The sequence below is a fragment of the Mesoplodon mirus genome (genome assembly GCF_964341445.2).
Source record: "Mesoplodon mirus genome assembly, chromosome: 9".
In the NCBI taxonomy this organism is placed as follows: domain Eukaryota; kingdom Metazoa; phylum Chordata; class Mammalia; order Artiodactyla; family Ziphiidae; genus Mesoplodon; species Mesoplodon mirus.
This window is the reverse complement of record NC_138985.1, coordinates 82,161,875-82,185,849: the sequence shown is the minus strand read 5'-3', so window position 1 is coordinate 82,185,849 and position 23,975 is coordinate 82,161,875. Positions and strand designations below refer to the sequence as shown.

General features: G+C 35.6%; 1 protein-coding gene across 2 annotated transcripts in view; it reads left to right on the top strand.

The window, feature by feature from the left end:
* Positions 1–23,975, top strand: part of TFEC (transcription factor EC) — a 662,156-nt gene that overhangs the window by 301,393 nt on the left and 336,788 nt on the right. The gene's annotated exons all lie outside the window — the stretch shown is intronic.

Here is a 23,975-nt window from a genome sequence, read left to right as displayed (position 1 = left end):
AGCACAGGAGAAGATCTGTGTGACTTCGGGTTATGCAAAAATTTCTCAGCTATGACACCAAAGCCATAATGTATAAAAGAAAAATTAATAATTTGGACTTCAACAGAACTAAATTCTTTTGTGTTTTGGAAAGACAAGCCACAGCGTGGGAGAAAATATTTGCAAATCACATATCTGATAAGGATTTATACCAAGGATATATAAAGGACCCTCAAAACTCAATAATAAGAAAATAACCCAATACAAAATGGAGAACATTTCTGAGTCAGTACTTCACCAGAGAAGCTATTCATATGACAAATAGTTACATGAAAAGAGCTTCCCCCAATAGAGTGAAGCATTTGTTATAATTAATGAACTTACATTAACGTCAGAATCACCCAATGTCCATAATTTACATTACAGTTTACTCTCAATGTTGTTAATTCTATGGGTTTGGACAAATACATAATGACATGTCTCCATCATTATAGTATCATACAGAGTATTTTCACTGCCCTAAAAATCATCTGTGTTCCACCTACTCATTCTCCCCCTTTCAATCGCGGGCAACCATTGATCTTTTCACTGTGTCCATAGTTTTTTTCCCAGAATGTCACATAGTAGGAATCATATATGATATACATTTTTCTTATCTTCCTTTTCCTTTTAGCTTTTTGAGTCTTTATACTTAAAGTGGGTTTCCTTTAGGCAGCATATAGGTGAGTATTTTTTTAATATAATCTGTCAATCTCTGCTTTTTATTTAGAGTGTTTATATCATTTGCAATTAAGTCTACCTGGAGTCCCATCTATATTCTGTACAAGGACCTTAACTGGCATGGGCATCATTGGAGAGTAGACAGTGACAAAACTTTCGCTGGTGTGTTCTTCAACAGCAACATTTTACAGTACAAAAAGTCAGAGGCAGTAGTGAAGTCATTGTGCTTTCTAGTAATCTCTCAGACTGGCATTGGGAAGCAAGTTCCTTTAGAAGTAAGTAATCTTGTAGGGTTCTTGGAAACATTTTGTGGGTTGGAGGAAGTGGAAGGTCAAAATATAGGAGTAGAGAGAGGATGTGGCTTTTCAAAAGTGTGATACTAAACTTTCTGATTAGAGTGATTGAGGTTATTAAACTAGAAAAGTAAAATAGACATGACTATATTTGTCTCTATATAGGACTTATATGAGATGTTTATCTTAAGTTTTGATGACAAAAATATAACCATGCTTTGAGTGCAGTTTTTAACTTGTTATTTTTACTAATAAAATAAAGATACATTTCCTCACACAATTAAATAATTTTCTATAACATAGTTTTCTATGGATCCATAATTGTCTATTGTATGACTATACCATGATGTATAGAACAATTTCTCTTTGATGGACATCTAAGGCATTTTTTTCTATTTAACAAAAAAGTCTCTGCTATATATATGTATACATACATACATAAATAATATATAAGTGTAATATACAATATAAATATACATTTATATAATATAAATATATACAAATATATGCACACATGTATCCATATGTATGAATTATATATATCTAACATATGTTGATCATATCTTTTGTATGCATTCAGGATTATTTCTTTAGGATATCTTTCTAGACATAAAACTTCAAGCTTCTGAAATATATATTGAATACAGATTAATTTTATCTGAATGTGAGAAATCAGAAGAAATTAAATAAATTTAGTATAAGAACCGTAGAAGGTAGATCTTAGAAGTTATTTAGGCTTGGATCTTTGATTTGCCTGATATTAGATAAATTTTTCTTTTTCAAAATATATGATTCTAGGCTCACAACTCTTCTGTCTTCTTTTTTTTAGGTTCTCTTTATCGTAGATGAGTTTCTTTTTTCTTCTGATCAGCATTTAAACCTTGATGATCACCAGGCTTTAAAACTTGTCTCACTGTTCTTACTTCATACACTCAACTTGGATGATCTCTTTCACACTCACTGACATATATGTATGTGAAGAATCCTGAGGACTCCCAAGTCTAGCTATCTAGACATTTCCATATGTGTATCTTATAGACAAACTGAGCTCATTATTTTCTCATATCTTGTATTTTGTAGTTAATTAATGACACACAATTCAATCAAATAACTATGCCAGAATTTCAGTCATCCTTGAATCTGTACCCTGCTTCATCATTCGCACCCAATCAGAAGCTAAATTCTGAATTTCCCTTCTAAGTATTTGGTCTAATTATCCCTACTATTCATTTGGTTAATGCTTCTCTGATTCAGGCTCTCACAATCTCTTGCCCAGGCTTCTGAAATAGCTTCTTGATTGGTCTCTTTGCCTACATTTTTATCCCCTCCAGAGTAGCCAAAGTAATACATTTCAAAATGTGAAGGCTCTTTACGTCCTTGCCCTCCTTTAAAACTCTTCTATGTTTTTAACATGATCTTAAGAGAATGTCTAACAATAGCCTTTATTTTCCTTATTTGTAAAACACAACAGGAATAAACTTAAGCCAGCAGGGAGAAAGGGTATTCTTTATCATCTCCATTACTTATTATTGCCCAGGAAGCTTTAGTCATTTTAGTAAAGCAGAAAAAGTAAACATGAGATATTTATCAGTCAGGGTTCTCCAGAGAAACAGAACCAATAGATTTTATATATAATTATTTTAAGGAGTTGCTCACACAATTGTGGAGGTGGCAAGTCCAAAAATCTGTAGAGCAGTTTAGCAGACTGGAAACTCGTAAAGGATTGATGTCCTAGTTTTGAGGTAGAATTTCTTCTCCATGAAAACTTAACTTTTGTTCTTAAAGTCTTTCAACTGATTAGATGAGGCTCATCCACTTCATAAGGGTGTTCCTTATTTAAAGTTAACTGATTGAACATGTTAACCACATCTACAAAATACCTTCATAGCAACACCTACATTAGTGTTTGATTAAATAACTGGGTACTCTAGCCTATATTTGTGTATGTGTGTGTGTGTGTATTCTTTTTCTTCTCCCCTCAGAAGAGTTAATAATAGTTAACTCTATATCCTTGATTTATCAAGGAAAGAATATAACTAAAAAGGAGTAAACATCACTCAGAGATGGGTAAGTTGAAGGTTTTGTCTTCACTTTTAGTGAGAGTGAGCATATCTTTAGTTAGGTGGAAGTATAATGTTATTGTTATCTTTAGTCAGAAATTAACATAGGTAAAATGTGAAATGGAAGCTGAACTGACAGTGGTGTGGATACAGCTAGATTGTTAGCTGTCAACTTTGCATTATTCCCATTTCTAAGGAATTGAATGTCCCAGAATCCCCTTCTCTAGTTTGCTGATCTCGTGTGAGGAACTCCTGTAAGATTTGGAAGGCAGGGTGGAGAGGCCATTATTCTAGGGAGGTGTGGTGGCCAGATGTAGTGGCTTTGCGGATATTTCCATGAGCTTCTCTTTGAGGTCATGGCAACCTGACGTGGCAACTTCATAGAATTTACCATCAGCTCACATTTCATAGTTACATGGTGTCATAGTGACACTGAGTCATAGTGACAGCCAGATGTAGCTTCTTAGACTTCTCTGCAACCTCTAATTTCTCCAGTCTGTTCTAGGTCTTTGAGCAGAAGTCATTAGTGACTAAGCATCCAATCCTTTGTTTGCAGTCTCCAGACTACCTTCCACATTTATGCAAGCCCTAATTCCTATATTAAATTCCTTTTATTCTGGTAATGTTGTAGTGTATCTGTGCTTACTGATTTTACCTAGACTGCTGCATATGCTGAAACTCAACAATTATTCAGTAGATTATTTATGCAAAAATGGGCAGATTAAAGCTATAGAATAACAATTCATAAATAACTCTTAATAGGTAAAAGAATTTAGTATACAGTGAAGCTAGCAATTCAAATGAGAAAATAAAGACAATATTATTTAATGAATGGTAATAGGATATTTGGTTAAATATTTGGAAAAATAATGATAGACATTTCACAGTTTGATTCAAAAAATTTTCAGTACACTAAAGAATTAAATTAAAAAATTGAGCTAGCAGAAATTAGGAATAAATATTTATTTTTTGAGGGAAAGAAATGTTTTTATGGCATTCAAGCAAAAGAAAATACATGTAGGAAAAGTTTAACATAAGTTTAACAATATGAAATTTTAAAAATTTGAAGGTAAAAAATATACTAATAAAGATAAAAGGAAATTTTAAAACTCCTGAAAAATTTTAAACATGTGTAGCAAGAATTATAGCTTTACAGATTAACAACTCAATGTGTGAATAGTATTAATTTTCAATTTAGAAAGAAAAATACATGGTTAAATAAATTCTTTAACATCATTAGGAATACACGAAATAAAAAATCAAAATAGTAAAATCTTATTTTCTTGCTCCTCAAGTTAATCAGGGCTTTTATAAAGATAATATATATTGCTAACAAGGGTGTGGGTAAGTACTGGTAGTAGAATTTTAAACTTACACAAACTTTCTGAAGGGCTATTTGGTGACTAGTAAAAGGAACTTAAAAATTATTGATATAATTTGATCCTTTAATTATTCTTATAAGATCTTATATCAATAAATAATCTTAAATATGCAAAAATAGTTATGCACTAGGAAAATAATCAAAATAGCATTTATAATGGGAAAAAGTGGAAACATGATCAGCATTAAGACATTGATTAAACACAGATGAATATTTACATGGTAAAATACTATGCAACAATTATATATAGTACTTTCAAATAATAAATGACATCATAAAATATTCAAGGCATAATTTTTAAAACTAGGATACAAAAAATTATACATTAGAGTAAAAATTTATAAAAGTGTAGGAGTGAGTGTGTGATTATGCATAGAGAAGAAAAAGATTGAAAAAAATCTTAATACCACTATATTTTATAATAACTTTAAATGGAATAATCTATAAAAATTTTGAATCACTATGTTGTACATCTGAAACTAATATAGTCTTGTAAATCAACTGTACCTCTATAAATAAATAAATAAATAAATAAATAAATAAATAAATGAATAAAATTCTTTTGGGGAAAAAAAATGAAGCTTAACTACATAAAGCATAGGCTCTGGGTTCAGGCAGATATACATTGAATCCTGCATTTATTCACTTATTATTTATATGCCACTCAATCTAAATTTTTGCCATGCTCTGGTTATTACTTTGTACTCTACCTAAGGATCAGCAAAATCTTTCTGAAAAAGGCAAGATGGTAAATATCTTAGGTTTTGTGGGACAAGAGGAGAATCACAGATATTATGTTGGTAAATATGTAACAAGGGAGAAAAATTTCCACAATTTTTTTACTGATAAAATTAAAAATATAATGACAGTAATTGAGTATAATAATTTTTTGTACTACCAATCCACTAATGAGAATAATGGCGTTCTTTTTCCTCTGAATAACATTTTGTTTAATTGGAGTTCAAAGTTAGTATTCTCTATCATCGAAATTGATCACGAATGTACGTCTGTTAATGTTGGTGTGTAATGAGACTTCATGTACTTCACTTTGGAAATGCCTTTTTACATAGACAGGTATTACCAAATGCGGATATCTATCCATGAGCATACAGTTTTAATTAAGCATAACTATTATTTAGAAAGCATTTATAGAATTGTATTCTTCTCCATATTTGTTTTTTAACATATCATTGCATTGCAGATTAATTGCTTCCAATTGAAAAAGGTTAGGTGGAAGCTATTTAATTGAACAGATAAATGGATTTTGAAATAGTATGGAAATTTCCTTCTTATTTGTATTTAATTCTGAAAAATTCTTCTGGAACTGTAGTTTGAGGTCAGGATATATATCTGATGTAAAGTTGTATTGGACTGGATCTCACTTCTTGTTTTAACTTTTGAAAGAATAGAAGTATATAAAGCAGCTTAACATTTTTTGTGATTCAAGAACATTAGTTGTCATTGACATTACTGAACTATAAGTTTCACATATAAAGCACTGGTTTGCCCTGTAATTTAAGATTAAATTAATTAAGAAACATATTCAATTCTTCAGCAAAGCTAATTTCTAAAATATTCTATTTCAATAATAGTGGCTGAGAGTGGCTCTTTTTCATTCAGAAAAATTTCAGTCTTAGCCCTGAGCTCAAAAAGTTTCAATAAAAGTTCATTACTGCTAAGCCACTGCACTTCTGTATGGTAAGGCAAGTCAGGTTTTTTAGCTTCTATTTCTCACAAAAATTCACAGAAATAATGATTAAATCCATGAAAGTGAATGCAGTGCACCACTGATACTACTAAGTCAATGACAAATGATAGATTCAACTATTTTCTGCAAAGTATTTGCTAATTAGTATTACAATGAATAAACACTTTACAGTTTCACAAATTTTATAAATGTGTCCCATTTTATGCTTCATACGTATTTTTACTACTGTCAGTTGTATCACGTCTTAGCGGATTCCACTTCAGGTTGTATTGAATTAGTATTCTCTCAACTTATATGAAAATATTCTCATCTGTAGTTGTTCCAATGCAGACATTTTTGGAACTGTGAAGCTAATTCTTTAGTCAGTTCAAACTCAGTGTTAACTCTTAAGTCATCAAAAGCCAAGAAAAATCACTTGAAATTATTTGCCTTATTTCTCAATTGACTATTGATGTTGCTTCTAATGTCCTCAATTCTTCAAGCAACTGTTCTCATAGAAAGGCTAGTAGTTTTAAACAAGTTTATTTTCTCTGGACTCGTTCTTTAGTTGCTACAGTCAGATATTATTTGATCAAGTCACCATTGATAAATGGCTTTCCTTGTATGGCCAACAAGTGAGTTGCTCAGAAGCTTAATTTGGTTGCAACTTCATTCTTGATTTTTAAATTTTGTGTAGAAATTCAGCTGTGATGAGATATTCCATTTTAAGTTTTCTAATTTTTTTGACTGTTAATTTCCTGTGAGTTGAGAATATTGCAACAAGTTCTTAATCTGGAAATATTAACATATATTGTATTCTATTAGTAAAGCTATAGTGTCATTGCATTGCAAATGCAGTGCTTTGCCATATAACTCAGTTTTTAAAAAATCCACATTTCATTGTGCCTTAAAAATCATGTCTTATACCCCAGACCTGGCCCTACCCACCAGCAAGCCAGAAGCCACCACAGCCAGCTGGGTCAGGGGACAGCCCCACTTTCTAGCAGGCTCCACATTAGTCAGCCCCACCACAACAGAAGGGCCCATGCAGCCCACATAGGGAGCACCCCTGCAGCATAGCTCTGGTGACCAGAAGGGAGTGTGCTGCTGGGCCCCATAGGACATCTCCTACATTAGGCCACTTCTCCAAGATCAGGGAACATAACTTGACATACCTAATACATAGAAATAAACACAGAGAATCAGGTAAAATGAATAGACAGACAAATATGTTCCAAATGAAGGAACAAGACAAAACCCCAGAAAAACTAAGTGAAATGGAGATAAGCAATCTACCTGATAAAGAGTTCAAGGTAATGATTATAAAGATGCTAAACAAACTCAGAAGAATCGATGAACACAGTGAGAAATTTAACAAAGAGCTAGAAAATGTAAAAAAAAAAAAAAAAGAACTAAATTAAACTGAAGAATACAATAACTTAAATAAAAAATACACTAGAAGAAATTTAAAAATTAGGTGATACAGAGGAACAGATCAGCAAACTAGAAGACAGAGTAATGGAAATAACCTAAGCTGAACAGAAAAGAGAAAAAAGAATTTTAAAAACTGAGGATAGTTTAAGACACCTCTGGGACATCAAGCATACTGACATTTGCATTATAGGGGTCCCAAAAGGAGAAGAGAGAGAGAAAAATGGGAAGAGAAATTATGTGAAGAAATAATAGCTGAAAATTTCCCTAACCTGGGGAAAGAAACAGGCATCCAGGTCCAGGAAGAGCAGAGAGTCCCAAACAAGGACCCAAAGAGGTCCACACCAGGGCACATTATAATTAAAATGTCAAAAATGAAAGATAGAGAATCTTAAAAGCAGCAAGAGAAAAGCAACTAGTTATGTACAAGGGAACTCCCATAAGACTATCAGCTGACTTTTCAGCAGAACCTTTGCAGGCCAGAAGTGGCACCATATATTCAAAGTAATGAAAAGGGAAAGCCTACAACCAAGAGCACTCTTCTAGGCAGGGCTACTATTCAGCTTTGAAGGAAAGACAAAGAGTTTTAAAGATAAGCAAAAGCTAAAAGTGTTCAGCACCACTAAATCAGTTTTATAAGAAATGTTCAGAGGGACCTCCCTAAGTGGAAAAGAAAAGACCACACAAAAAAGAGAAAAGAATCCAAACATAACAAAACGGAAACAGACTCAAAGATACAGAGGAGATATTGGAGGTTGCCAGAGAGGAAGGATGTGGTGTATGAGGGAAATGAGTGAGGGAGATAAAGAAGTACAAGCTTCCAGTTATAGAATAAATAAGTCACAGGGATATAATGTACAGCATAGAGGGAATATAGTCAATTATAATATAATAACTTTGTATGGTGACTGATGGTAACTAGACTTATTGTGGTGATCATGCATAAAAATATCAAATTACTATGTTGTACACCTGAACTTAATATAATATTGTAAGTCAATTATACTTAAAAAAAATATGGTCTTCTATTTGAAGTCCACATTTCTATTCCTGTTTTAACATGGTAAGTATGCACTGGTAATAATAATAATAATAATAAGAATAAGAATAAAATAACATTACAATGTGGTGATATGCAAGGCACTCAAACACTGTCAAGTTCTAAATGCTTCTTTGTGATTAGTAGTACACCAGACAGCACTGCAATGCAAGGGGAGTACCACCTTCAGTCCTTGTCCTGACTATTCAACTGCATTGTAGCAGGAGAGCAGCTATAGGCAACATCTAAAAGAATGAATATGTTTCTGTTCCAGTAAAACTTTATTTATGAACAATGAAATTTAAATTTCATATAGTTCTAATGAAAAATATATAAAATAGTATTTTTGTTTTGATTTTTTTAAAACTACTTAAAAATGCAAAAAGCATTCTTAGATCATAGGCCATATAGGAACAGATGGTAGGCCGGAGACCTCACAGACCTTAGTTTGCCTCCCCCTACTCTACCTGAGTCAAAGTATTTTTGTTCCCTATGCATCTCATGCAGTTTCTTTCCTGTTGCCTTTTTGATTTATGCTGTCTCTCCTTCCTGGAATTCCCTTCACTCATTGTCCATCCCTCCCTCCACCTTTTAAGATTAACTGCTAAGAATCCTTTAAGATCAGCTTACTTCTCCCTTTCCCAAACCTTTTCTTGATATGCTCCCCTCCATTAAGATTTCCTCCCTTGTTTCCATAATAACTGGTGCAGAACTGTTAATGATATTTTCTCATTATATTAGAATTTATGTTTATGTATTTTCTTTCCCAACAGACTATACAATTGAGGACAAAAACAATGTCTTTTTTAAAATTACTGTATCGTTGGTACCTCTACAAAGAAAACATGGGACATATATGTACATATGTTAGATATACATAATCATATATGTATATATATGCATATATTTATATATATTTGTATTACATAAATGTATATTTGCATTATATTTATATTATATATTACATTTATATATGTATGTATATACATATATGTAAAAATCAGTCTGTTTTTATCATTTCCATAAAACAAAAATATTCAACATCATAATTTATTAAAGTCACTGCCCATGCCTAACCTTATGAAATTTCGAAAACATTTGGAAAAATTTTTTGAGCTCATGAAGCTGACTTATAAGGGAAGCCAGGTTGAGAGCAGCAATGTTAATTCCATATTTTCTAGGACTTAATTGAAAGCCTATATGTAGATATTTATCAAGAAAATTGTGATGAGTGGGCCATTTATATATTCATGCAAAAGTGTCTAGTTTTCTTCCATATTTATTTGTGTCTGTATTAGTATTTTCCTCTCTAAAAAACAGACTAGATTACTGGGTACATTTTAATACCACAATTAGTCATGGATGTGGTGATTCATCAGGTTGGCTTAAAAAGCGAAAGCAGCCTTGCCCTTCCTAAGCATTGACTGTTGGCAACTCTCTTTTTCCTCCTCTGAATCAGACGTGTATTTGTTTGAGTAATCAAGAACGAACTGTCTGTCTTGTGACCTTAGATGCTGGTGAAAGGGAGCAACTGAATGTTTTTGGTATAGGAAAGTTAGCAGAACAGTACAAATCTGTAGAGCAGAGAGTGCTCTGCTTGGCTGCTTACTCTGGGCAGACTTGAATGTCACACAATCCTCTAATTGCCGGCAGGATTTTTACCCTCTGCAGAAAACCATTTCAATATAAGAAAAATGGATTTCAAGTCTTATAAAAACAATTCTTAAACTCTCTCTGTGTGCATTTTACTGAATTTTCTACCATCTATTAAGACCTGCAGTCTTTCCAAAATGAGCATCCTGAATCCTACTGTGATGAAAGCCAGTAAGAGACAGCTTTACACCATGGATGCCACTGGTGAAAAAGCACATCAAATAACCCTGCTGGGGAATGAATGAATCAACCTAATGAAAATTTAGGTGAGGCAATTGGATCACACAGAGGAAACCTATGTCCTATGTCTTGAAATCTTTAAGCCATCTACAGTATTCTTTTGCTTGCTATTTCAGTAACAGAGCTGTTTATACACCTTCTTTGACTCATGTTCCCAAGTGATCTTATTCCAGATATGATTTGGGGACAGTTATGTTTGCTGTTCTGATATCTTCCTAAAAGGAAATTATTTTGGAAGTAAAGTCACTGATAAAATCAACTCAGGAAAATGCACTTTGTAAATATGAAGATATGAGCATTACTAAAGCCCATGCTATAAAAATACCAATTATTATTTCTACGGGATAGCAGTTACAATGGAACAGTGACGTATCTTTAAAGGAAGGGTGAAAGGGCCTCAATTTGAGAAATATGAGGCATAATAAGTTTTAAGTAAATATATTTGAGTATTACCCATATTGTAAAAGACAATTCTCTGTATAAAATGAAACACAAAAGGCTAATATGAAGGGAACAGTAGTTAATGTTATCCAAGGAGGCAAAGCTAAATAAGGTTTCTTTCCCAACATGGAAGAATCTCCTTTTTTCCTGGCCTCCTGTTTCTATGTGGAGAAACTTCCTTGAACGTGTCAGTCCCAGCTCTGGCCACTCTGACTCACTTTTCCCTAGAGGGATGAGCAATTCAGCCCAGTCTCTGGCCCTGTGGGGATGGCCTAGGAAAAGCCTGTGATTCCCCAGCTCTGCTTTGAACTCACTGGGTCCAACTTTCTCATTCAGGGACTAAGCATTGGAGACCAGTTATGGCTGCAGATCTAAAGCTAAGTTCTAAATCACCTTCTATGAGCCCACTGGTATGACTCTGCCTGTCTCTCACAGTTGCTTATGAATTCAGTTCAGAAAGGGAAGAGTTGGTTTTGGATCTTAATAAAGCTCCAATAGTTGATTAAGAAACAAAGTTATGTGAGATGCAAGATGTGTATCTAAGTATCAGTCAGAAAAATTAAATAGAATTTATCTTTCTGAAAAGAAGCAGAAACCAGAAGAAAGTAATACAAACCAAATCTCTTCATATTTATTTGTTTATACTGATGTGTGACATCAGACAGGCAGATGTATAAAAGAGAATCAGCATAGAGGGAGCATAAGGCTCCACTTTGATGAGTATTAATTGACCACAGAAGAACCAGAACATCAAAAAGCCTGAAAGAAGAAAAGAATTATGAATTTTACTCCTTCCTCTCCCTTCTAAAAGAAAGTAACTGCAAATGTTTAAGAGGGAAGCATGGCCATAGACATTGTCGGACCATGCAGTAATATCAGATCCCAGACTAAGGGTAATTTATTTCAGGATTGCAATAAGGATCAATCACAATAGGGTACGTGAGATGTCATGAGGCTGTGCTTGAAACACTGCCCAGTAGGACAGGGGAGGGAGTGTCCTCTAAAGGAAGGAGAGCGCTTCCCTTCAGAGAGAAAGGGGAGGAACTAAAAGGGTAGTTACAAGGAAGCTAGAGGCTAGAGGGAAAGAAGGGAGTGGCAAATGGCTTGACCAAAAACAGGCAGAGCAACTGAAATGCAGATGTCCAATGGAATACTATTTGTACTTAGACTAAGGAAGACGATGACAGCCCCTTAACCCTTGTCATAAGTTGAGCACTACTCATCGAAAACCCTGCTTTCAACACCAAAGAACCCAGTGAGGACTTTAGAATGACAAAGTCTTTAACTAAATAACAAGTGACTGAGATTCATTCCTTCCACAGCTGGTTTCTGACAAGTCTGTCTTTATCTCACACCCCTTCACCTCACACCTCTCCACCATCCACACCTCCACTTCCTAACCTTCCACCTCCCATTCTTCTTCCTCACCCTTCTACATTTCATCCCTCCTCCACCCACCTCCTCACCTCCCACCCCTCCCACCACTTCACCTCCCACCCCTCCACCACTACCTCTTTGGAGGTGGCCAATTCTTACTCATTAAATACTCAGTTTTTTTTTTTAACTGAAGTATAGATAGCTTACAATGTTATGTTAGTTTCAAATGTACAACAGTAATTCAGATATATATATTTTTTTCCAGCTTCTTTTCCCTTATAGGTTATTACAAGATATTGAGTATAATTCCCTTTGCTATACAGTAGGTCCTTGTTGTTTACTTGTTTTATATATAGTAGAGTGTATATGTTAATCCCAAACTCCTAATTTATCTCTCCCCACGGCCCCATATCTCCTTTGGTAAGCATGTTTGTTTTCTATATCTGTGAGGAAGAGAGAGAAAGACAAATATATGATATCAGTTATAGGTGGAATCTAAAAAAATTATACAAATGAACTTATTTACAAAACAGAGATAGCCAATACTCAGTTTTATGGCTTCTCCTGCCAAAGGCTTTCCTCAAGCTCTTTAATTCCCACTCACCCAGCACCACCTCCTCTCAGATTTAGGTTGGCTGGCCCAATGTTTAAGAATTTCAGCTCTACTGCCAGAGACCTGTGTTTGAAAACGATCTCTGCAGTTTGCTGTCTGCGTGATCTTGGGCAAGTTATTTAATCTCTTCTAGCCTTAGTTTCTTCATTGATAAAATCTGGCAAATGATAGTATATATTCCATAGGGTTGCTGTGAGCACTAAACAAAATAATATACACAGAGCACTTGACATAGTGCCTAGTACACTGAAAGAACCCAGTAGAGGGTGGTCATGATTACTGGACTGATTCTTCCCATTATCTAGCATACACTTATGTTGCATTTCAGTTGTCTGCATGTCTATCTGCATGTCTGTTTGCATACAGACTGTGAATTGGAAGTTGACCTCCCAGTGTCTGGTACAATGTAAAGCCCCGTAGGTGTCTGTTGAGTGAATTCAAAGAGTAAGCTTACCCCATACGTTGTCATAAATGATGCTGATGTTGGTGGTTGTATTTTAGAAAGGGCATGTAAGGCAAGAATCTTCCCAAGTCAAACTATATCATTGCCTAGTCTTTCAAAATATCTAAAAAAGGAGATTCTACAATCCCCTTTGGTAACATTCTCCTGTCAACATTTTCTCTAAGTCAAACATACACCTACACTTTAAAATGAATGTCTATCATTTAATTTTTATATCAGTGGAAAAAGAAAACAGCTGCCTTCATTCCCTATAAAATAACCTCTCCTGCATGTAAACATTCACATTGGCTTTCTTTCTCACTCTCCTCTTGGTAAAATAAACCTTTTTTTCTAACCTTTTTAAATAGTCTTTTTTTCTTCAAGCCCTTTAATAATTGTGGCTCTGAAAAGTACTGAGTTACAAAGCATAAAAACAGTGAAAAATTTTATGAAGCCTCAGAAGTGGGACATTTAACACCTGAAGAAAGGACACCCACTTTAAAATAGAAATGTTACATTTATTTGGAAACAGTAGTCTTTTTTTTTTTAATTAATTAATTTATTTTTGGCTGTGTTGGGTCTTCGTTTCTGTGCGAGGGCTTTCTCCAGTTGTGGCAAGCGGGAGCCACTCCTCATCGTGGTGCGCGGGCCTCTCACTATCACGGGCCTCTCACTATCGCAGCCTCTCTCGTTGCGGAGCACAGGCTCCAGACGCGCAGGCTCAGTAGTTGTGGCTCACGGGCCTAGTCGCTCCGCGGCATGTGGGATCCTCCCAGACCAGGGCTCAAACCCGTGTCCCCTGCATTAGCAGGCAGATTCTCAACCACTGTGCCACCAGGGAAGCCCCTGGAAACAGTAGTCTTCAAAACATTATTATACTGGTGAATAAAGTCTTAGTAGTTTCAACCAGTTGTACTAGGTAATTCTTCTTACTTTTATAAAGTATACTTGCAAAGGGTTGACATATTAAGTGGTTATATAAAGAATCTTAAAATGTTTAGACATATTAACTACATTTCTAAAGATCTAACCAAAAATATAAATTTATACAGTCACTATGGAAAAGAGTATGGAGGGTCCTCAGAAATTAAAAATGGGACTATCATGTGATCCAGCAATCCCACTTCTGGGTATATATCCAAAGGAAATGAAAAAAGGATCTCAAAGTAATATCTACACTCCCATGTTCATTGCAGGACTATTCACAATAGCCAAGATATGGAAACAACCTAAGTGTCCATCAGTGGATGAATGGATAAAGAAGATGTTTGTATGCAAACATACACATACTCACACACACAGAGGAATATTATTCATCCATAAGAAAGAAGGAAATACTGCCATTTGTGGCATCAGTGAACCTTGAGGGCATTATGCTAAGTGAAGTAAGTCAGACAGAGAAAGACAAATATTATATGATATCACTTATATGTAGAATCTAACAAAGCTGAACTCACAGAAACAGTAGAGTGGGGGTTATCAGGGACTGAGAGCTGGGGGAAATGGGGAGATGCTGGTCCAAGGGTATAAACTTTCAGTTATAACATGAATAAGTTCTGGGGATCTAATGTACAGCATGGTGCTTATAGTTAATAATACTGTATTATATACTTGAAAGTTACTAAGAGAGTAGACCTTAAATGTTCTCACCACAAAAAAGAAATAGTACCTATGTGACGTGATGGAGGTATTGGTTAACCTGTGTGGTAATCACTTTGCAATGTGTAAGTGTATCAAATCAACATATCGTACACCTTAAACTTATACAATGTTATATGTCAATTATATCTCAATAAAGCTATTTTTAAAATATTTTTAAAAATAATAAAGACCTGGCCTAAGAAGAATTATCAGCAGTTTCATCATAACATGATTCAAAATAGTGAAAAGTTAGAAACAATGTATATTCTAACATTAGGGAAGAGGTTACATAGGATAAGAAATGATTTTTCAGAAAAATTCTTAGCACAGCATTTCCTAAATAACAGACATTATTTTTAAAAAATTATTATGTGTACATTTAGAATAATATTTTAAACACTATTTTTGACATTTGAAAATGTTTATGATATAATGTAAAATTTTAAAGCAAGCTATTAAACTGTATATTCAATATAAAAATTTGTTTTAAACATTTTTTTCAATTTTTAAAATAAATATACTATGGTAGGCATTTGTCATATATGTGATATAAGTGGTATAAGGCTTAAAATTAAGACTCAGTATTAATGTGCTAACTTGACATCTAGTAAAATCAGGGGGACCTCCAATGGCCTAACTGCAAGTTCCCCTCCTCACTGTTTTCCCATGGATAATGTCCCCCAGCCAACCTTGTCCCTGGTTAGCAGCCCTCCTTATCACAGGGACTAAGCACAGTTCCTGCTTATCCCTCAGTGTTGGGCTTCAGTTCTTCACCAGCCCATGGATTATTCAAACAAGCCAATCACATCCTTCTGCAGCAACTAAGGGTCACTCCACCCTCTTGATTTTACAAAGCTGGCCAACTACAGTCCCTACTTGTTCATTCTGTCCCTGAATGCAACCCTCACATGGCTTTGTGTGGCATGTAGTGTCCCCCTCCTCCAGACAGTGAGTATATGTAACTAATAAATTGCTGTTGGTATCATCTATCCAGTGTTGGGGAGCATGTATTCAGCCATTCCCATAACTATAGGGCAAAAATTTCTCCGTCATCAGCAGGGTTAACAGGAGGTGATCAAAACACCATCCAACAATTGTTTATTAAATATCCTTTTTATAGTTGTTGAAATTCTCACTACAATATAAAGTGTCAGAGTCAGAAGCCATTTTCCCAGCCTTCCTTGTTGGACACCTGTATATGACAAGGTTTCCACCCATGCAGCTGCATGAGACTTTTTGACCTGGAACATGGGTGATTAGGCTCTCTTGATGAGAGTGGCAGTGCTGGTAACTGACAGTTCCTGTGCAGTCGTGGTGAGGTTCTCTTATTTAGTCCCAAACATCATCACGGAAAGTTGCAGTATTTGTGAAGGCTGCAGTGATACAGTCAAGACGTGGCAAGAATGGCATGATTAGACATGGTTCCTGGCTGAGTGGCTTCTTACATTGGGTCTCTGACTCTCACAGGTTCTGTGAGGACCCAATATCTTTTAATATATTTCTTTATGATTTAAAGTAGCTCAAGTTGACTCAGCTATTCACAACTTAGTTCCCTGACCAAAATAATAAATGGTATCAGAAAAAGTTGTAAGCATCCAGAACCTTATGGAAATGGAAATCTGAAATTATATGACCTGCTTATGTCTGAAGGCCTTAGAGTAAAACTGTTAGCAGATAATGGGACTCTGCCATCTGTGGCAAGCAATGGAAAAACAGTTTTTCACCTGTGATTACCTGGAATGGCAGGCTTTAGGAACCAAATGTCCACTGATCTGGAATAGTAGGATATGTGTGAGAAATGCAAGGATTGTGGAGTAGGCTGGTTGTTTCTAAGTGCGCTGGAGAATTTATAGAAATTAAACAATATGCTCAGCATGTAAAATTCTTGTTTTGATGCATCCAAGAGTTGATAATTTCCTTGACCGTTTGAAATGATCTTTAAATTTTTTCAGGAATGGAACAATCATGGTTGAAAATAAAATTCAAAATTTTATCCTGAGGGTCACCAGATTACAAAGTCAGTTTAATTTGTAGCCTTGTTCTCAAGTAAAAGTTAGGGCATATCTTGGTTTCGATGGAAATCTGTGAGTTACCCTAGGGATAATGAGAAGAATCAGATCATGAGACATAAACCCACAAGTTCCATGGAATTGCCTCTACAAGCAGAAGCAGCTCCTTCTTCCCTTTGTCAAGAGCCTTTCCCTGGTTTGCTTCAAGATCTGTGACAACCTTACCTAGGACAATAGCCTTGCAGAGGAAGCTGCTTTCCCTCATGCCTGCCTATACCACCTTTCCCTGCTGTCAGTATAACTCGAGTCAGATATCAGCTGCTTTCACATAAAAGAAGGAGGAGGAAGTTTATATACCAGCTGATTAGAAGTACTTTATTAATTTGCAATGGCAAAAATCTTGGGAATATATGTGGGAATTAATTCTGAGTGGGCTAGACTAGGAAAGTGCTAGTTTCATGTGTATTCGTTTTACAAAAATTCATTGAGCTATTCATTTATTATATATACCCCTTCCTTTATGCATATTTTATTTCAATCAAGTTTTTAAACATCAATAAAGCTCCATGTTCATTCAAATCTGAGCATGATGCCTGACCCAACTAAAGCTTTGTCTTCTTTTCTTTCTGAAAATTGCTCCCCAGTGACTTTTGAGTTTACCTTTTATACCTATCTGAATCCCTTCTGACAAACGTTCATTAAATTCATCTCCTTTTATACGTGCTGGCTTCCATAATTAAAACAAAGCAGTTCCTTCCAAGATTTGAACAAAAAAGTGTTCACAAGTGTTCTGGTTATAAGCCAACTCTGATTCTCTCTCCAGGTCTCTTTCCCTCTTGGGAGTCTGGTACATTGATGGCTGCTGCCACAATTACCTCCCAACTTTTTAACACCCTGGCTCCAGCCAACAAAAGCCCTTTCAATTGTTTCCTCTTAGAAAAGCTAAGACTAGCTGATATTTTCAAAATAAATTCTACTAAATAGAAATAAAGAAGTGCAAATAGAAATCCAGGAAAAAAATTAATCCTGCTTAGAAATAAATGGGTTTCCAATACAGATCTCTCATCCTGTCATAACTATCCTATTTCCACCTTCATCACTCCAATTTTCCTACTCTTTTGTATTCAGACGGGTTGGTAGTAGGTAATCTTAGTATTTAGTCCACAGCTCACAAAATATAAAGACAAGATCATGATGGAATAGAGGGAAAATACTATTTCTGAGAGATCCTAACTGGAAATTAGTTGTAGTGACTAATGAAATTTGAATTGTCTCATTAAACAAAGAATGAGAGTGTTTTATTCATATGATAAATAGTGGTATAATATTGGATGAGAAAATAGTGTTGTTTGGAATTTTAAATACAGAAGGGCAAGTGCTGACATTGGGCAGCAAAGGATTGTTAATTAACACACCTAATATTTGTGGCTGACCTATATATTTTTTGAATACCCTTTCTATACTTTGGGAAGCCATAACTATATTTCCCAGTCTTCTTTGCAGCTAGAATTTAGGCAGGTGATTCAGTCAGATGCATCCATAAAAATAATTAGGTGAATTAAAAGCATCACTTTGAGGCACTTTTGGTTCTTATTTGAGAGTATGGTCTCAATCTGGGACATTTATAAACCATAAGATAGGTATGGAGCTTGGAGGAAGGGAAGCTAGATTTTATCCATTTCTGAAGTTGGACCATCTTATGAGAAAATTCACATGGGCACAAATTTGGCTTTATATGTCTCTGTATCCCCTATAACACATTGATTTACAGATAGTAGAGGTTCAGTGAAGATTGTTCATATTATTATTTAAAAAATCACCCATTGCAGTTACTCCATGTCAATGTTAGTTTGACAGGATATATGTTAATATATGTTATACCAACATATACTGAGGGATTTAGTAGCATTTGTCATTTTAATTCCATAATAGTAGGGTAGGGAGAGGGAAAAAGAAAACATCCCACTCTGGAGCTGGGAAATATTTTGAATCTGACATCACAATTAATATGAGGGGAAAATGAAATTTTCCTAAAGCGTGAATTCAAAATTCCACATGTTCTTGCCAGGCAGGGGCAGGCCTTGGTCCAGCTGCAACAGTTGTATTAGAGCCAAATCCTAAGATAGAAGAGATAAGACTAACACAGGAGCCAAATATGTAATTTAGAAAAAGGAGAGGCTTTTTAAAGGAGAAGTGTGAGGTGCCCAAAAAGTCGTATCCGTCGTTAGGATGAAATTTGGCACTCTGATAAATTGAAATCTCACTTGACTCCATGTAATGAAAGATCACAAGTTATTCCAAAGCCTGTGCCCTTCATATTAAGTCATTAATCAAAATCTGCAAAGGGACTCTCAGAAAGTCAGATACCTTTTTATTTCAATTAAATTTTATGCTTATATACTTTTGAGTATCAGACATAAAAAATGTTTATTCATTACCCATACTTTTGTGAAGGACGGTTTTTCCTTGTCAGCATAGAGATGGAGAAGAAATGGTAGTTCTTGAAATCATGTTAAGAGGACTATTAGATAAATTTAAGTTAATGTAAAATACACGAGGACTGAAACTGAGTGACTTAGCTATGGTCTCCCTTGCTGGCCCACTTCCTTTTCATACATTTTCAATGAGATTAGTTAGCCAGTAAGATTTTGAAAAGAAAAATCTATCTTTACCATTCATTTTGACTTTTGCATAGATCAAAGAGCAACATTTGCCTCAAGGTTACTAGGGGTTGGAGGAAAAGCTTTCCATAAAATGGTATATTTTATTGGATTCAACAAACGTGGTGAAAAATATCATTTATCTCTAGTTGGCCCATGCAGTCTCTTTAGTATATTGTTTGGTTACTTGGCAAGAGTTTTATTAAAAAAAACCTATAGCTACCCACTTGTTCATCACTAATCAAAGAGGCTTCTTAGATGCTCAGTGGTGGGAACAACAGAGGGTGAGGGTGTGAGCCAATTGCCTAAATGAAAAGAGCACACTGTATCATCATCAGTCATACTCCCAGGCTTTTCTAGAAAGGTTTAAAACACCACAAAGCCCTTTGAGTTTTGAGCTGTCTGGTAGTTTTGGGATAAACAGTTTTGCTCTATTAGTAGCTTAAGGTTAGACTCAAGCATAGTTGTTTATCTAGTCCCAGTTCAGGCCTTGCTATTATGTGTTCAGAAATACTAAGGTATGTTTGCAGTTGGATTTTATCCTTTTGAAATTTTTTTCTCACTGCCTGCTGCCTGAAATTTTTTCTCATTGCCCAGTCACCTCTGCCCTTGATCTGGTCTGTTTCTGCTAACATGACACCTGGCTTCCCAGGGTGGTCTGCTCCAGGTCTGAATCATTCAACAAATATTTATTGAGCAACTGCAAGAAGCGAGATCCTGTGCTGGTTGCTAAGGATGCAGAGTTAAATAACACTGTCCCTCCTCTTGAGTTACCCACAGTCTAGTGGTGTGGAAACAGTTATCTATTCCTCTTTCTTGACAAATTCCTTGACCCCCTAGAAGGCTTAAAATGATAGCTTTAGCAGTGAACTGAAATAAACAAAGAAAAAGAAGACATGTCCTAAAAATAACAAATAAGATGAGATGGCATTACAAGTGACATGTGAATGTCTCCAAGTGGGTCTAGAAGACTTGAAAAATACAAAATCTTAGCTTAAGTTAGATTTGGGTCAATAGTTTCTAAGAACCTATAGGATTCTCAGTTTTACCCAAGGTCTGAGACTAGTTTTATCAGTTGATTCAGATTTCCCACTTGGTCCTAGTGATATTAGATTTTCATACTCTATGGCTCTTGCCTAGTCTCAGCATAAGAAAAGCATCATTTTCTTCTATCTCCAAGTATTTCTCCTTTGAGTTTTATTCTATATTGAAATGACCTTGTGATGTTTTCTCTCCCCTTCCAATATGTTCCCCACCACTCACAGCTCCTTGCTCTTCTGGCTTATTCTAACAGATTGTCTTCTACTTTCTTAAGCCCACCTCCCCTTGTAATAAAGTTTGGCTTTTCTACCCACTGCTTCAGACCCATAGTGCTAAAGACTCCAATTATTTCTTCCTCATTCATATTCTTCTCTTAGAAAAAAAACTTCCAATTACAAGCCTCCAGGGGAGGGAGCTCCATTATCACATGGACCATGACAATAACTGATTGCACCAAGAGTAGAAAACTGACTCAAACTGGGCCAAAGCGTGCAAGCTTAAGAACTGACATTGAGACACACCTGTGTCAGGTAACAGCGAAGCACTGACAGCAAGGTCATGGAGAGTCCATGCTGGAATCAAGGCTGCAGTGAGCCAGAACCACATGAAAACTAAGATTATAAGGGCAGAGGAGCCATGAAGAAGGCCATTATGGAGAACATTAATCTTCAGGCAAGGAAGAGAGAGAAAAAGAGAGAGAGAGAGACTTTCATAAATATAAGGTAATAGGAAGGCATTTGAGTAGGAATCATATGGTTTCAATTGTCAGATTTTTCTTGACCTTCACAGATCATTTGTTCCTTTTCTGCTCTGAATCCTTTGGGGAATTTAGAATAAAATAAAATTTAACCTAACTATAGGTTTCTTTTTTTTTTTTTTTTTTTAATTTTTGGCTGCGTTGGGTCTTCGTTGCTGTGCACGGGCTTTCTCTAGTTGCGACGAATGGGGGCTACTCCTCATTGTGGTGCGCAGGCTTCTCATTGTGGCGGCTTCTCTTGCTGCGGAGCATGGGCTCTAGGCACACGGGCTTCAGCAGTTGTAGCATGTGGGCTCAGTAGTTGTGGCACACAGGCTCAGTAGTTGTGGCTAGCAGGCTCTAGAGTGCAGGCTCAGTCGTTGTGGTCCCCGGGCTTAGTTGCTCTGCGGCATGTGGGATCTTCCTGGGCCAGGGCTCAAACCCGTGTCTCCTGCATTGGCAGACGGATTCTTAACCACTGCGCCACCAGGGAAGCCCTACCCTAATTATAGGTTTCTATTTATATTTTTAAGCACTAAAATGAATAACATATTTTATAGAATTAACTTCGAGAATTTCCCCAATGTATATGAAATCTGATCCTAGAAATACTAAAAATCACTCCAGCTGGCTCTGTTTACTCCAGTTGGCTCTGTTTATTTACTAACATGTAAACTGGGCAAGTTGCTCAATGTTCCTAAGCCTCCATTTCCTCATCTATAGAATGGGAAAAAAATATCTGTATTGTAAGGCTTTTGTGAGGGGTAAATGAGATAACATGTAAATGAGATCATACATAAAAAGTCTTATCAGTGCCTAGCTCTTGGTTAAATACACCAGAAATACTGGTCATTATTGGTTAGTGGCATTATCAACATTATTTTTATAATCAATTCCACTTCCACTGCCATTTCTTCACATCTTTCCTATCTCCGGACACACCCTGTGTGATGATGGACACCCGGGTCAGCTCTCTTCCACAGTGTCTATACTCTAAAATTACCTCTTTTCTCCTTTCCCTTTCCCTCATTCCTTCACCCACCAACCCTACTCCCCATCCACAATACCATTGTTTGAGATCTCACTTAGAGTCTAAGATGGAAGCAATCCGATTAAAGTAATTCATATCAAAGGTAGCATTTCTAAACAACTCAGGAGGATTGGCTTCTTAAAAATAATGCTTGTTGGGCTTCCCTGGTGGCACAGTGGTTGAGAGTCCACCTGCCGATGCAGGAGACACGGGTTCGTGTCCCGGTCCGGGAAGATCCCACATGCCGCGGAGCGGCTGTGCCCGTGAGCCATGGCCGCTGAGCCTGCGCATCCAGAGCCTGTGCTCCTCAACGGGAGAGGCCACAACAATGAGAGGCCTGCATACTGCAAAAAAAAAAAAAAAATGCTTGTTAAAGAGACTTCAACCTGGAAAAATTTCAGAGAATATGTAGAAAGAATGAAATGTTTTTGGAAGATTTTAAGGAAACAGGAGAAGGCCAGAAAAGACTGATCAAAATTGTTTTCAAAATGAGTTGAAATACATGTTATGGCCCATTTTATAGTAATGTTGTATTTATAACATCTATGAGCAATGCAGTGTTCTGGACCAGTGAATTGAAGAGTTTCTGAAACTTGCTATTTCAGTTCTAAAACTGAAAAATAAAGGGGAGAGGACATGCAAGCTTTTCTAAATTACCAGATAGGTAGAGAGGAGGTGTTGTGATAGAGTGGAAAAATTGAAATACATGGCCCCACTAGGCCCAGAATCAAATTCTGATTCTGAGACTTATTTATAATATGGCCTTGGGCACTTATAGCTTTTTATCCTCAGTTCCTTATGTTGAAAATAGTGACAGTATTGTTTATTCAATGTGGTATTTTTATTAATATTTTCCAATTGTATTATTAATCTAAAGACTGGTAAATACCATAGCAGTTAACTGTTATTATTCAAGTAGTCAGTTATCATAATATTGAAGGTACACATATTGGATAACCAGCTATGTGGGTTAATTTGTTCAAATCTCTATGAGTGGCCCAAATATAATATCACTACATTCTACATTTTGAAGTTCCAGGATGCTTGGTGATATTTATGTCTAACATATTACGAGAAGTATAACCTATATTTAATAAATGCTTGCTGATTTATGGATGTTGACCTGATGACTTCTTCATTTGCCAGTAGTATCTATAATCTGGCACCTTTATTAATGGTAAGGAGATTTTACTCAAAATTTTTAGTGGCAATGAAAGAGAATAAATTTTTTAGTATTATATAATAAAAAGGAAATGAAAATTTTTAAAGCCTTATAATCCATATGGCATTCAATTTAATTTTCTGGCTCTGTGGGTTATAAAACCCCAAACTTTCAAGTTATAAAAGGGTGGATTTTTATCACAACCTTTTATACAACACATAAGAATATATTCTCACTGTAAAGTTTAATCAGTTGAGAAGTATATCTAGAGCATCCCTTCAGCACTGCCTCCCCAGTCGCACTTGGTTTCCCAAAGTATATTATTAATAGTTTGCTGTAC